Raw genomic sequence first — 14,723 nt, 5'->3', positions numbered from 1 at the left:
GCTCAGATTGGACACTCACAACCATTCCAGGCCCTTTGCTTCGTGCCGAATTCGAACCAAGGATACTCAGGCTCGTGAAACTTCGCCCATGGAAATTCATGTAGTTCATTCCACTCCGCCCAGTGCCACTCTCTATAACAGTGACTGTGTTCATCCCACAAATAGGGTGTGTCGACATCGCCGGAAATCCCGTCAAGTCGTAAGTGATTATGTACCAGTGTCAGTTCACATTGCACAAGTCAGTCGCTCTTGTCGTCAGCAGGACAATAAACTTTTTGTAGACTTGGACATTAACGGCAAAGTGATACCATTCCAGCTCGATACCGAAACTGCAGTTTCACTGATCAATCAAGACACGTACAAACAGCTGGGCACACCTCCGTTGCGTGCTGCAAATGTTAAGTTAACTAGTTATTCAGGTCAAGATATCCCTGTGTTAGGACAGTGCAGCTTTCTTGCAACATACAAAGGACAAACAAAACTTGTGTCATTTTACATCCTTCGTTCTTCTTCTGCAGTGAACTTGTATGGTTTCGATTTATTTCAGTTGTTTAACTTGTCTATAGTAAATCAGGTCCTATCAGTGAACCAGACTGTGCCTTCAGACAGTGTTTCTCGTCTATGTGAAGAATTTGCAGACATTTTTGCACCAGGCCTTGGTTGCGCTAAGAACTACACTCCTGGAAATTGAAATAAGAACACCGTGAATTCATTGTCCCAGGAAGGGGAAACTTTATTGACACATTCCTGTGGTCAGATACATCACATGATCACACTGACAGAACCACAGGCACATAGACACAGGCAACAGAGCATGCACAATGTCGTCACTAGTACAGTGTATATCCACCTTTCGCAGCAATGCAGGCTGCTATTCGCCCATGGAGACGATCGTAGAGATGCTGGATGTAGTCCTGTGGAACGGCTTGCCATGCCATTTCCACCTGGCGCCTCAGTTGGACCAGCGTTCGTGCTGGGCGTGCAGACCGCGCGAGACGACGCTTCATCCAGTCCCAAACATGCTCAATGGGGGACAGATCCGGAGATCTTGCTGGCCAGAGTAGTTGACTTACACCTTCTAGGGCACGTTGGGTGGCACGGGATACATGCGGACGTGCATTGTCCTGTTGGAACAGCAAGTTCCCTTGCCGGTCTAGGAATGGTAGAACGATGGGTTTGATGACGGTTTGGATGTACCGTGCACTATTCAGTGTCCCCTCGACGATCACCAGTGGTGTACGGCCAGTGTAGGAGATCGCTCCCCACACCATGATGCCGGATGTTGGCTCTGTGTGCCTCGGTCGTATGCAGTCCTGATTGTGGCCCTCACCTGCACGGCGCCAAACACGCATACGACCATCATTGGCACCAAGGCAGAAGCGACTCTCATCGCTGAAGACGACACGTCTCCATTCGTCCCTCCATTCACGCCTGTCGCGACACCACTGGAGGCGGGCTGCACGATGTCGGGGCGTGAGCGGAAGACGGCCTAACGGTGTGCGGGACCGTAGCCCAGCTTCATGGAGACGGTTGCGAATGGTTCTCGCCGATACCCCAGGAGCAACAGTGTCCCTAATTTGCTGGGAAGTGGCGGTGCGGTCCCCTACGGCACTGCGTAGGATCCTACGGTCTTGGCGTGCATCCGTGCGTCGCTGCGGTCCAGTCCCAGGTCGACGGGCACGTGCACCTTCCGCCGACCACTGGCGACAACATCGATGTACTGTGGAGACCTCACGCCCCACGTGTTGAGCAATTCGGCGGTACGTCCACCCGGCCTCCCGCATGCCCACTATACGCCCTCGCTCAAAGTCCGTCAACTGCACATACGGTTCACGTCCACGCTGTCGCGGCATGCTACCAGTGTTAAAGACTGCGATGGAGCTCCGTATGCCACGGCAAACTGGCTGACACTGATGGCGGCAGTGCACAAATGCTGCGCAGCTAGCGCCATTCGACGGCCAACACCGCGGTTCCTGGTGTGTCCGCTGTGCCGTGCGTGTGATCATTGCTTGTACAGCCCTCTCGCGGTGTCCGGAGCAAGTATGGTGCGTCTGACACACCAGTGTCAATGTGTTCTTTTTTCCATTTCCAGGAGTGTATAAAGCACATTTGGAACTGAAAGTAAACGCGCAACCGAAATTTTTCAGAGCGCGCAATGTTCCCCACGCATTGCGTGATGAGGTTGCAAAAACATTACACGATTTGGAATCGCAAGGTGTAATTGAATGTGTGCAGGCTTCTCTCTGGGCATCACCCTTAGTAATTTTGCCAAAACCTTCGGGAAAATTGAGACTTTGTGCAGACTTCAAGGCAACAGTGAATCCACAACTAGTGATTGCAACTTTTCCTTTACCCCGCCCGGAAGATCTTTTTGACAAACTGTGCCCGGGTAAATATTTTTCGAAGTTGGACCTAGCAGATACGTACTTGCAAATACCGGTGGACGAAGAATCCCAGCGCATTTTGGTGGTTAACACGCATCTTGGTTTGTATCGATTCAAACGACTGCCACTCAGATGTGCATCCGCCCCTGCATTGTTTCAGCAATATCTCCAAACTGTTTGTGCGTCGGTCCCTACTGCAGCAAACTATCTGGACGATATTGTGCTCTCCGGAAAGACAGAAGAAGAACATTTAGCCAATCTCAGAACATTATTTCAGGTCTTGCGACAAAATGGTCTTCACTTGCGGAAGGACAAATGTGTGTTTTTTGCTCGTGACTTGCCCTACCTGGGACATGTCCTCAATGCCCAAGGCATACATCCTAGTCCCGAGCACCTCCATGCCATACAAGACTTGCTTTCGCCACAGAATTTGAAGCAGCTACAGAGTGTGCTGGGAAAAATCAACTATTATCATAAATATGTGCCGCATGCCTCTTCCATTTCAGCTCCACTTCATCGCTTACACCGTAAAGGTGTTCCGTTCGTCTGGACGACGGAATGTGAACACGCCTTTCGCCAGTTGAAATCGGCGTTGCTTTCCAATACTTGCCTTACGCCATTCGATCCCCAGAAGCCCCTTTTGTTGATGGTGGATGCATCGGATTTCGGGATCAGTGCTGTGCTTGCGCACAAAGATGGATCGCACAATCGCCCTATTGCCTTTGCGTCCAAATTGCTCTCGTCTGCGCAAAGAAATTATTCACAGATCGAGAAAGAAGCATTGGCTCTCGTATTTGGTGTTACAAAGTTTCCTGATTTCTTGTAAGGTCGTCACTTTACCATCATCACAGACCACAAACCTTTGACATCACTTTTTCATCCGAACAAGCCTGTACCTCCATGTACAGTGCAGAAATTCATTCGCTGGTCTATTTTCCTCTCGCAGTACTGCTACGATATCTTGTATTGGTCCACTGCTAAGCACGGCAACGCCGATGCGTTGTCCCGTTTGCTTGTCGGTGAGGATAGAGCATTTGATTCCTCCAAACTTGCTTGCATGTTCATTGATTCGGAAACCGATGCCGTGGTCGAATCGTTTACGATTGATTTTCGTCGTGTAGCTACTGCCACAGCTGCCGACCCTGTCCTTGCTACCATTCTGCATTTTGTTGCTACGCAATGGCCCTTGTCAAAGTCACAGATTGGGAATCCGTTGGTTCACTGATTTTTTGCTCACCAGGAGAGACTTTTTGTACGACGTGGTGTTTTGTTGTTGCGTTCTGATAATGATCAGTCCTGGGTCGTGGTCCCACGTTTGTTACAGTCCTCTGTCTTACAGCTTCTCCACCAAGGACATTGGAGTATAGTGAGAACTTAACAACTTGCTCGTCAGCACTGTACTTGGTTCGGAATCGATGCCGCGATTACGAATATGTGCTCTTCTTGCATGGTGTGTGCCGAACAACAATCAGCACCACCGCGGAAATTCTTTGCATGGCCAAAAGCCACTTCCCCTTGGCAATGCTTACACATCGATTTTGCTGGTCCATTCTGGAATGCTCGATGGTTGGTTGTGGTAGATTCATTCAGAAATTTTCCTTTTGTTGTCCGGATGTCTTCCACGATGTCATCTGCCACCATCCAAGCGTTATCTGCTATCTTTTGTATTGAAGGTCTTCCACAGACTATTGTTACCGACACTGCCTTCCATTTTGCCCCATGGCGACGTGCCGCCGCCACCTGTTCTCCTGCCGGCGACGCCTGCAGTGGACGCTTCGCTGCAGCCGTTGAGCGCCTCCCTGGGTCATGCGCCGCCGATTGCTTTCCGGGACCAGATGTCCTCCGACATGGAACTCTTGCCCGCTCCGGACCATATGTCATCTTCGCCCGTCGGGTGCCCCGGCCTGATGGAGGTCGACCCTTCGGCCCCTCCTGTCTCTCTGCGGGGGCATACACCGCATGGTGGCGTGCGCCCTGGAGCAGGCTTTCAGGCGTTTCCTAGCTCCCCGCGGTCCGAATGGTAGGGTGAGGGTGGCACAGCCTCACCTGTTGTTAGGCCCCCCACCTCGTCGCATACGTCAACATGGGGTCCTCCCCAAGGTGAGCAGAAGCCTTTTGCCACAACCGTACACCGATTTGCGGGGGAGGAATGTGGTGTACCGCCAGACACCACACTTGCTAGGTGGTAGCCTTTAAATCAGCCGCGGTCCGTTAGTACACGTAGGACCCGCGTGTCGCCACTATCAGTGATTGCAGACTGAGCGCCGCCACACGGCAGGTCTAGAGAGACTTCCTAGCACTCGCCCCAGTTGTACAACCAACTTTGCTAGTGATGGTTCACTGACAAAATACGCTCTCATTTGCCGAGACGATAGTTTAGCATAGCCTTCAGCTACGTCATTTGCTACAACCTAGCAAGGCGCCATTATCAGTTACTATTGATATTGATTCATGTACCGTCAAGACCGACGTTCTTCATTAACAGATTAAAGTTAAGTATTCCACCAGCTACGTCCGTTTTTCTAAATTCTAATTTCCTTGTCCTGTTCCAGACCTCACGCCACCCTGCGTGAGCTAAAACGCGTGCCTTTCGGCCTCCTTCTAGTAACACGGTGTTGGCTCTCCTGCCAACCAAAACAATATATGCATGTCTTCTAGCTTTGCAGATGAAGAGATTGAAGGAATGTATGATGAGACAAAAGAAATTACTTAATGTTTTAAGATAGGCGAAAATTTAATTGGATAAAGGATTGGAAATCAACAGTAGAAAAAAGGAGAAATGGCAGAACAAGGACTACAGGAAAGGAATTCAAGTGAAAGTTGTCTAGCAGAATTTTGCATTTAGCACATATTTATTACTGCAGACATTTGGTTTATGAATCATGAAAGAAGAGAGTAGGTAAATGTGTAAGAGAGCTAAAGACACCAGAAGGTTTCAAACAGATTATGCAATAGTAAAACAAAGATTATGAAGCCAGATTTTGTAGTATAAGACATTTCCAGGGGCTGTTGTGGACACTAGCCATAATTTATTGGTTATGAGCTGTAAATTAAAACTGAAGAAATTTCAGAAAGGTGGGAAATTAAGAAGATGGAAACAGAATAATTTAAAAGAAACAGAGGTGCTGAGGGTATCAAAGGGAACATTCAGCAGTAACGGACTGAAACAATAGAATAGGAATGGGTACCTTCGAGACATGACACTGAAGCCAACAGATGATCAAGTAGACAAAATCACTGGATAACACAAGATGCTGAATCTAATTGATGAAAGGAGTAAATACAAATGTGAAACAGGCAAAAGAGAAGACAGATGTCTAAAACATGAGATTGACAGAAAGTGCAAAACTGGCAAAGTGTGAATGGCTAGAGGAGAAATACATGACTATAGGAAAGACAGTGTTCCCTTATAGGAAAATTAAGGAAAGAGAAGCAGCTGTATATGAGTCAAGAGATCAGAGCTAAGCAATTTAGGAAAAGCTGAAAGACAGAAATAATATATATACAAGGGCTACACAAAGTAAAAAAAAATTGAAACCAATTCTGAGGAAAGGGAAGCAGAAGTAGTGAACGTAAGATGGTGACGCTCTACTGTAAAAATAATTTGACAGAGCACTGAGATATCTAAAATGAAATAAGGCATGTGGAGTAGAAGATAAGCCATCAGAATTTTTAAGACAAAATATAATTTTTCCAAAAACTTCAAGATTGGCATTCCCTTCAGTTGCCACAATACTACGAACATATATGAAATTATTCATATTCTCTGTCTTCTTATGCACCAAAAATAAATTAATGTAATGGGTTTTCTAATCATCTGCATTGCCACTGATTTTTTTGCCCCTCTCGAGTTAACACAAACTCTTTATGAGTGAAACCAAGCAGCAGGTACAGAGGACACTGGATCTGTGGAACTTCAGATTTTTAACATCCCACTTGTAAGTTGGAGTTTGGTCATTGAGAGGTGATCAGATCTCACGAAATCTAATAACATCTATCATTCAGTATGCATGGATATATTGTAAGAGATCAGAATAACATCTACTACAGAGAGTTGCAGAGTTTGCCAATTTCTCATTATTACAGGCCACATCATTCATTAACAACAGCTCCTTTTTTTCCTCTGTCGTGTCTGCAATAGTCCTCCCCAGTGGATTGATCTTCTTTGTCAGGATTCCACATCAGATGGTGAGTGTTAAAATCAATGATGTTAAGGAAGTTAACCACTCAAAAGTATCAATGTCTTGCAATTGTTCTTTCATAATGTTCGCATTTGGTACAGTTGTGTACCCATTTTCAGGTAGCAAGAGGTTGGTCCTTAACTACATTATTTTCTATCTTTTTTGTGCAATAACACTTTACATTACTTGTTGGGTGAGCATAAAATGCAGAATATATACTTCAGTTTTACAGACCACAGGAATGTTGCACAAGATCTTTAATTAAAAACTCATTTCCAGTTTTATTCTGTAATGAGCTGCTGATAATGTCCCACATAAGCCATGTTATTACATGCACAATATAACTTGCCCCTTTTGCTGGGGTGCTGGGAGCATAAGCATGCAACTTCTATCTAGTTTATGGATGAGGAGCTGGGGTGGTGAGGGGAGGAGGAGAGGTGTAGGGGATACACACCGCGCCTCTTTCTCACAAGCAGCACACTGGAATCCATACTGCATTCACAGTCACTGCCACAGTGCTTTAGCGTGTTGTATAGCTAAGACTGATAAGAGACAAAAACACTGATTCCTTTCCTACACACAAAGTACTAAGTTACATAATGCACATTTCAAGAATCAGTTTTCAATTAGAAATTACGGAGGCTCTTCCCTCTCCTGCTTCATGCCAGTGGGAACTCAAAGCAGAATTAGAATTTCAGAGGCACACAAGCACTGGGTCTTCCTCCCTTCCACTGGTAAACAGTAGAAGTAAGATTCTTAGGCAACTACATCTATGATTTGCAGAGTAGTCACACTTAAGTGCCTGAAAGTAGTTTGATGAACCTTCTGTCAGACTATTTCTCCACTGTTTGACTCTCAAACAGCGAGCGGAGAAAATGAACAACTAAATCTTTCTGGCCATGCTTGAGTTTCTCTATTTTGTACGGCGACCATTCCTCCCTATGTAAGTAGGAATCAAAAAAATATTTTTGCGTTTGGAGGAGAAACATGGTGATTGAACTGTCATAAGAACAACCTGCTGCAACAAGAAACACCTTGATTTTAATGGTTGCTATTTCAATTCTCGTATGATATATTTGACACTCTGGGCCCTATTTTGCAATAATACAAAGTGAGCTATTTAACTTTTTTTATTTCCTCCATCAATCCCATCAGTAAGGATCCCATACTGCACAGCAGTACTCCAGCACAGGGCGGACACCCTTATTATAGGCAGTCTAGTGATTTGTTGAGGCTTGCAAGTGTTCTGCCAATAAAACACAGTACGGGGCGTGAGTCGTGCTTGGGTAGCTCAGTTGGTAGAGCACTTGCCCCGCGAAAGGCAAAGGTCCCGAGTTCGAGTCTTGGTCCGGCACACAGTTTTAATCTGCCAGGAAGTTTCATTTCAGCGCACATTCCGCTGCAGAGTGAAAATCTCATTCTGGAAACATCGCCCAGGCTGTGGCTAAGCCATGTCTCCGCAATATCCTTTCTTTCAGGAGTGCTAGTTCTGCAAGGTTCGCAGGAGAGCTTCTGTAAAGTTTGGAAAGTAGGAGACGAGGTACTGGCAGAAGTAAAGCTGTGAGGACGGGGCATGAATCATGCTTGGGTAGCTCAGTTGGTAGAGCTCTTGCCCGTGAAAGGCAAAGGTCCCGAGTTCGAGTCTCGGTCCGGCACACAGTTTTAATCTGCCAGGAAGTTTCATATCAGCGCACACTCTGCTGCAGAGTGAAAATCTCATTCTGAAAACACAGTCTGTCGTTAGCCTAATGCCCAAAATGATCCAGATGATTGTTCCAATTTAAGTTGTTCATAATAATTCCTAGGTATTTAGTTGAATTGAAAGACTTGAGATTGTGATATTTATTGAGCAATTAAAATTTAACAGACGTTTTTAGTACTCATGTGGACGACTTTATATATTTCATTATTTAGGTTCAATAGGGTATTTGACCATTTACTAGACATCACCTTAGATGGTCGATTATGTCATTTAATGGTTATAACAAGCTTTTCCCCTCACCAATTTGAGTAATTAAAAAAAAAAGTGGAAATGTAGTTCACATAATTTAAAGGCCTGCTAAAATGTGCCACTTGAGTCATGTGATATCAGTGGCTAGCACACCTCTCCTGTTGTTGTAAAGCTCATTCACATGTTGTTTTGGAAATCATGTTTTGGAAAAATGGATTAGAAATGCTGTGTAGTACCATATTGTACAAATACATTTATATAAAGTTCTCAAAAATTGTTTTTGTGTTTTCCACAGAATGAGAAGAAATATAAAACATTGTTGCAATTTGCTGGTAGAGATCCAAATGAGACTGTGGTCACTGTGTGTGTTTATAAACATCAGGATAGTCCTAACAGAAATACTCTACATGAACCTGGTGTCACTTGTAGTGTAATATGTAGCCTGCTGGGCATCTAATGCAATAATCTCAAGATTGATCCTCATTCTGTGCAAGAGTTCTTTTTCCCCTATACTTTCCACTTAATACTACTCTCTCCTTAGGTTTACAAGGGCAGTTTGGTAGGCTTGGCACATTTCCAAGAAATAATGGAACACTTGTTTTGCCTTCATGGCTGGTATGCTTGATTAGTCCAAGGATAGTATAAAGAATTTCAACAATGTACAGTTTGCAGTTCATTGGTGACAGTCATCTGAATTGGCCAGTGTGCTGTCTGCAATTGAAAATGGAGAAAACAGTTTTTTGTGCTGTTATTAAACATTTTCATCTGAAGGGTTGGACTGCTGCACAAGTCAAAACAAAACTGGATGAAGTTCATGTGGACTCTGCACCATCATTGAAGACCATTTACTTTTGGATTAATGAATTGAAAGGTAGTTGCACAAGCACCATAGACGAAGCCATCCACCTCAGGTCACAGCAAAGGAAACCACTGACAAAATCCATGATTATGGTACTTCAAAATTGCCAAATAAAAATTTGTGGATATTGCTGAGACTGCAAGCATGAAACTGATGAAAGTGCACAGAATGCAAAGACCATTTTGTCAGCTGGTAAGGTGACGGTCACTGTTTCTTTGGGATTTCCAAGGAATAATCCTCATATATTACTTGGAAAAAGGCAGAACCATAAATGGACTGTAATCTTTCATTGTTGGATTGTTTGAAACTTATGTTGGCTGAAGGAAAAAAAACCACAGTCGGCGCACAAAAAGTTGCTCTTTCACCATTCCACACATCAGCAACAATGGTGAAATTCCATGAACTGGGTTTTGAATCCACACTACTCACCAGAGTTAGGCCCATGTGACTTCTTCCTGTTCCCTATCTTTAAATTTTGGTTTGCTAGGGGCAGTTTTCATCCAATGAGGAAGTGAAAGTTGCAGTCAACAGGTATTTTGCAGTTTAACTGAACCCACTTTTCGAATGGGATGAAAAGGCTGGAGGATCGCTGGGCCAAGTGTATATCCCTCAAAGGATACTATGTCGAGAAGTGAGAAGAGTTGTCTAAAAAACAAACATTTTCTATTGCTTTTTCTACCTCTTATCAAAGCACCCTCATTCTGGACTTTTAGTACAGTTGTGTATAAGCTTTAAATCCTATATCATATTACATTTTAATATCTATTTTCACTTACTGACTCCACTGTGAATCGCACAGATGGTGTAATGAAACTATACTTCATGCCTGATGTAGCTCTTCTTCTGAAAAATCTGAGATACCATTTAACAATTTCTGACCACACTATTCTTCCCAAATAAGTTGTTGAAGACAACAATTTGCCACTTCCGACAACCTCCATTGAGCCTTCGTAAAGTTGTAGGATTTTGACAAAGGAAATAACTGAACATTACTTGGAACCTACGAAGAAATGTAGTAACACTCGGGCATTACACTCAAATGAAAGCTGGTACTGCTTACGCCCTTTTAAATCATAATGTTTTACCAGAAGTATGCAATAGAACAACAGTTACATTAAGGTTCAACTGAATGAACTGCATAATTTAAAGATGCAATTTTCCAGTGGTTTAAGTTAATAATCTGAAAGAACAGAAAAACTTGTGTGTAAGGCTGCTGAAAACAAAAACAACGATGCCTTATAATTCCCCGAGTGTTACTACACTATTTGAAAACTGTGAAAAGACCTACCTGGAAAACAGTAGTAGTTCTGGCAACAACAGCAGCAAGTAACAATAAGAATTATCTTCTGAATGAAAAAGGTACACATTGCCTTTTATTGCGCAGCCTTTCACAAGGTGCCATCAAAAATCTCTTCGGCATGGTCCAACAAAATAATACAGTTCCAGATTCCCTCAGTTTTGAGACAATTCTGTGACGTAACTGTTCTGTCATAGTACATCCTCCCCAGTCCCCATGTAATGCAGTTTTCATTTTTGTTATTGCCAGAGCACAAAAACCTGGGTTATTTTGAAGAACAGAGAGATAATACAACGCATCAACTTTCAGAAGGTTTCCACGCTAGCCTTGAGAAAATTCCTTCCCATTTTTACTTAAAAGTTGTGAATCTGTTTTCCATCATTAAATAGCTAAACTGTTTGCAGAAAAAGTATGGAAAGACTAGTAATTTTGGCAGAAACTCCCATAACACATGTATAGCTTTGTCTTAGTCTCCATAGGTGATATCACCGGACCTTTAGCCAGTAACAGCAAGTTTTTGATCATAAGACCAAATTTTGTAATACAATGACTTTAAAGCTTTAATTGCATAAAAATAACAGATAGTTTGAGAGAATATTGATCAAAAATGCTATTTGAACGTTATAATCATTCAGAATAACAACAATCTGAGCCATATTTTAACATAGAAAGATAGCCTATTGCCATTTTCCAAACAATACAGACACCTTGTCTCAATCATTTTGCAATTGGTTTCAATTTTCTGATGACTTCTTCTTCTTTCTTGGCTCTACAGCTCATGATGAACCTTAGCCTCTTCTAAAATTTCCTTCCTTTTCTCTCAGTCCTTTGCCAATACTCTCCAGTTTCTATAGCCCACCTTCCTAAGATCTTCGATTACTACTTCTTCCCAGCTGGCTCTTGGTTGACCATGTCCTCTCTGCCCTCCTGGCTTTCCTTGTAATATTCTTTTTGGTACTTCTGTATCATACATGCGAGCCACATGTCCCGCCCACCTCAGTCTGGATGATTTCACTATCCGTCTGATGGATTGTACCTCCTCCTCCATCTTCCTCTTTCACAGATTGGGCCGATAATTCGTCTAAGTACCTTTCTTTCAAATGCATCTAGTGTTTCAATATCTTTAGTTGTTAATGTCCAGGCTTCAGAGGTATATGTAAGCACTGGTCATATAAGTGATTTGCACAGTTAATTTCATGGTACGAGTCAGGAGCCTTGAGGATATAAGTCTTCTTAAGGCAAAATAGGCTCTATTGGCTAGTATTAATCTCCGATTAATTTCATAGGAGGTAACATTTAGATGCGTAACTGTCAAGCCCACGTACTTGAAATGTTCAAATCTCTCAAACATATAACTGCCCATTGTTATTGCATTTGGCATATTTTCTCTATGTGCTTTTCCAGCTGCATACATTTTGTTTTTCATTCATTAATAATTAACCCCGTGTTCCTACTAGCCTGTTCAAGAGCTGTAAATGTCTCTTCCATTGCTTTTTGGGTTCTTATTATATCTATGTCATCTGCATAGGCCAGGATCTGCACTGATTTATAGAAGGTTGTTCCCCTATTCAGAAGGTTTGCGTATCTCATCACCTTCTCCAGGGCAGCATTAAAGAGAAGACATGCCAATGCATCCATCCCCTTGTCACACTCAGTTTCTAATACTCAATGTATTGGACATCATTAGTCTTATTCTTACACCACCTTGTGTTTCGCTCATTGTCATTCTCACCAGTCTTACCAACTTTCTCAAGATTCCCAGTCCATCTAGGGCTTGATGTAACTGCTCTCTATTTATGCTATCATAAGCTGCTTTGAAATCTATAAAGAGGTGATGCGTGCCAACCCAATATTTGTTTGTTTTTTCCAGGATTTGTCTTAAGGTGAATATTTGATCTATAGATGACATACCAGATAGAAATCCGCATTGGTACAGCCCCGTCTTCCTCTATATGATTGGGAGTATTCTGTAGAATATTTTTTATATACTAAATTAAGTAGTGTGATCCCTCTGTAATTGCCACACTCCATCTTATCTCCTTTCTCATATATGAGACATACAATACCCTCTTTCCATTGTTGGGGAATTTCCTCCTCTTCCCATATTCTGATGACCATTTTCAGAAGGCTTCGTGCAAGCTGTCTACCTCCTTGCTTAAACAGTTCTGCTGGAATACCATCTATCCCTCCTGCCTTATTGTTTTTCAATTTCTTCATGGCAGTTTTCGCTTCTTCTATATTTGGTGGGTAGTTTTGTTGTCTAGGCCCTCTTCCCCATTTGTGTCTGTTGGATTCACTGGTATAGTTATTCTAGGGTTGAGGAGACTATCAAAATACCTGCGCCATCTTTCGCATATTCCCTTCTCTTCACATATTATATTCCCTGTCTCATCTTTTATTAAGCTTGTTTTACTACCAAAAGGCTTCCGTGCCGCATTCACCTCTATAGAATTTTCATTTTTGCCTCTCATGAGCTCCATTTCTTTGACATTTGCTTTCATCCATTCTCTCTTTTTTCTTTGGCGAGTCCTCTTTTCAATCCTCTGTGTTTCTTTTTTGATGACTACTAGACAATAAATGACAGCATTACCTGAGAGGGCTGCACAGACACTCAAATTATTTATATTGATAAGGAACGGAGGAGGTCCTGTAACACTTCCTTGGAGTAAAACAGAAGTGATATCTGGAATTCCCCGACTCTCCATCAACTGCTATGACCTCTGACGTTTGTGACAGGAAATCGTGAATCAATTCAAACAACTAAGACAATGCACCAAAAGCAAGCAAACTGATTAGAAGCAGACTGTGAGGAATGGGATCAAAAGCCCTCTGGAAATCTCGATACCACGGAAACAACTTGTTATCCCCAGTCAACAGCACTCTAAGTTGACATGAACAAAGATCCAGTTGTTTCGCAACAACAATATTTTCTAAATGCATATTGGCCATGTATCAACAGATCATTTTCTTTGAAGTATTTCATAATGTACTAACAGCTAATTTATGTTCCCAAATCCTACTGCAAATAGCTGTATGTAATTTGGTAATTATTCCTATTTCCTTTTTTTGAGCACGGGTGTGACCTGTGAAACTGTCTAGTCTGTAGGTATAGATCCTTCAACGAGTGGTTTGTTGTAGGCAATTGTTAAGTATGGACTATTCTATCAGCCTACCATGAAAGAAACCTAACTGGTATATGATCTGGGCTGACCAACTTGCTTTTATTGATTTGAGTTGCTCTGCAAACTGAGATCTACTCATAAGTTACTCAAGTTGGTAGCTGATCTCAGTTTGAATTCTGGAACATTTACTTTGTCATCTTCTGTGAAGGATTTTGTGGAAAACCATATTTAGTAACTCCACTTTAGTGGCACTGTCATGGGTGACATCACCTTTGCTACCACACAGTGAAGTTATCACTTGTGCCTTGGTGCTGATTTACTTGACATATGACGAGAATCTCTCTGGATTTTCGTTTGAATTTGGTATGCTTGTTTTGTTGCTTCTGCAACAGCATTCTGACCTATTCTGTGTACCATAGGGGATCAGTACTGTCTCTTATTAATTTTTTTGGTACCAATCTCTCCATTGCTGTCAATACTATTTTTTTAATCTAAGCCACAATCAGTCTATGCTTACATAGTTAGTTTAGAAGGAATGGAGTGCTCTTGGAGGTGTCAAGGGTATTTTTATCTGCTTTTCAAATAAAAATGTTTGCATTTATTTTTGGTGGGTTTGTACGTTACGGTATTCGGACTCCCTTCACCAACTTTGTGGTCACTAATCCAGGTATTAGCCATGATGTTCCCCATTTGCTAAGGATTATTTGTTACTAAGAGGTCAAGTACATTTTCACAACCACAGGTTGCAATTATGTATATTTGTATACTGCAAAATAGTAAAATGTACATAGCAAAATAAATATGTTTCCTCAGGAGTAATAACAAAGCACTTCGTCACAAAACTCAAAATTAAATACCCCCTTAAAAAAACTACAAAGTATTTCAAATACACACATTAACATTCTTACAGTACAAAAGTCCACATACCA

The sequence above is a fragment of the Schistocerca americana genome, chromosome 1 (assembly GCF_021461395.2).
Source record: "Schistocerca americana isolate TAMUIC-IGC-003095 chromosome 1, iqSchAmer2.1, whole genome shotgun sequence".
In the NCBI taxonomy this organism is placed as follows: domain Eukaryota; kingdom Metazoa; phylum Arthropoda; class Insecta; order Orthoptera; family Acrididae; genus Schistocerca; species Schistocerca americana.
The sequence above is the reverse complement of the archived record's forward strand: the minus strand, read 5'-3'. Positions refer to the sequence as shown.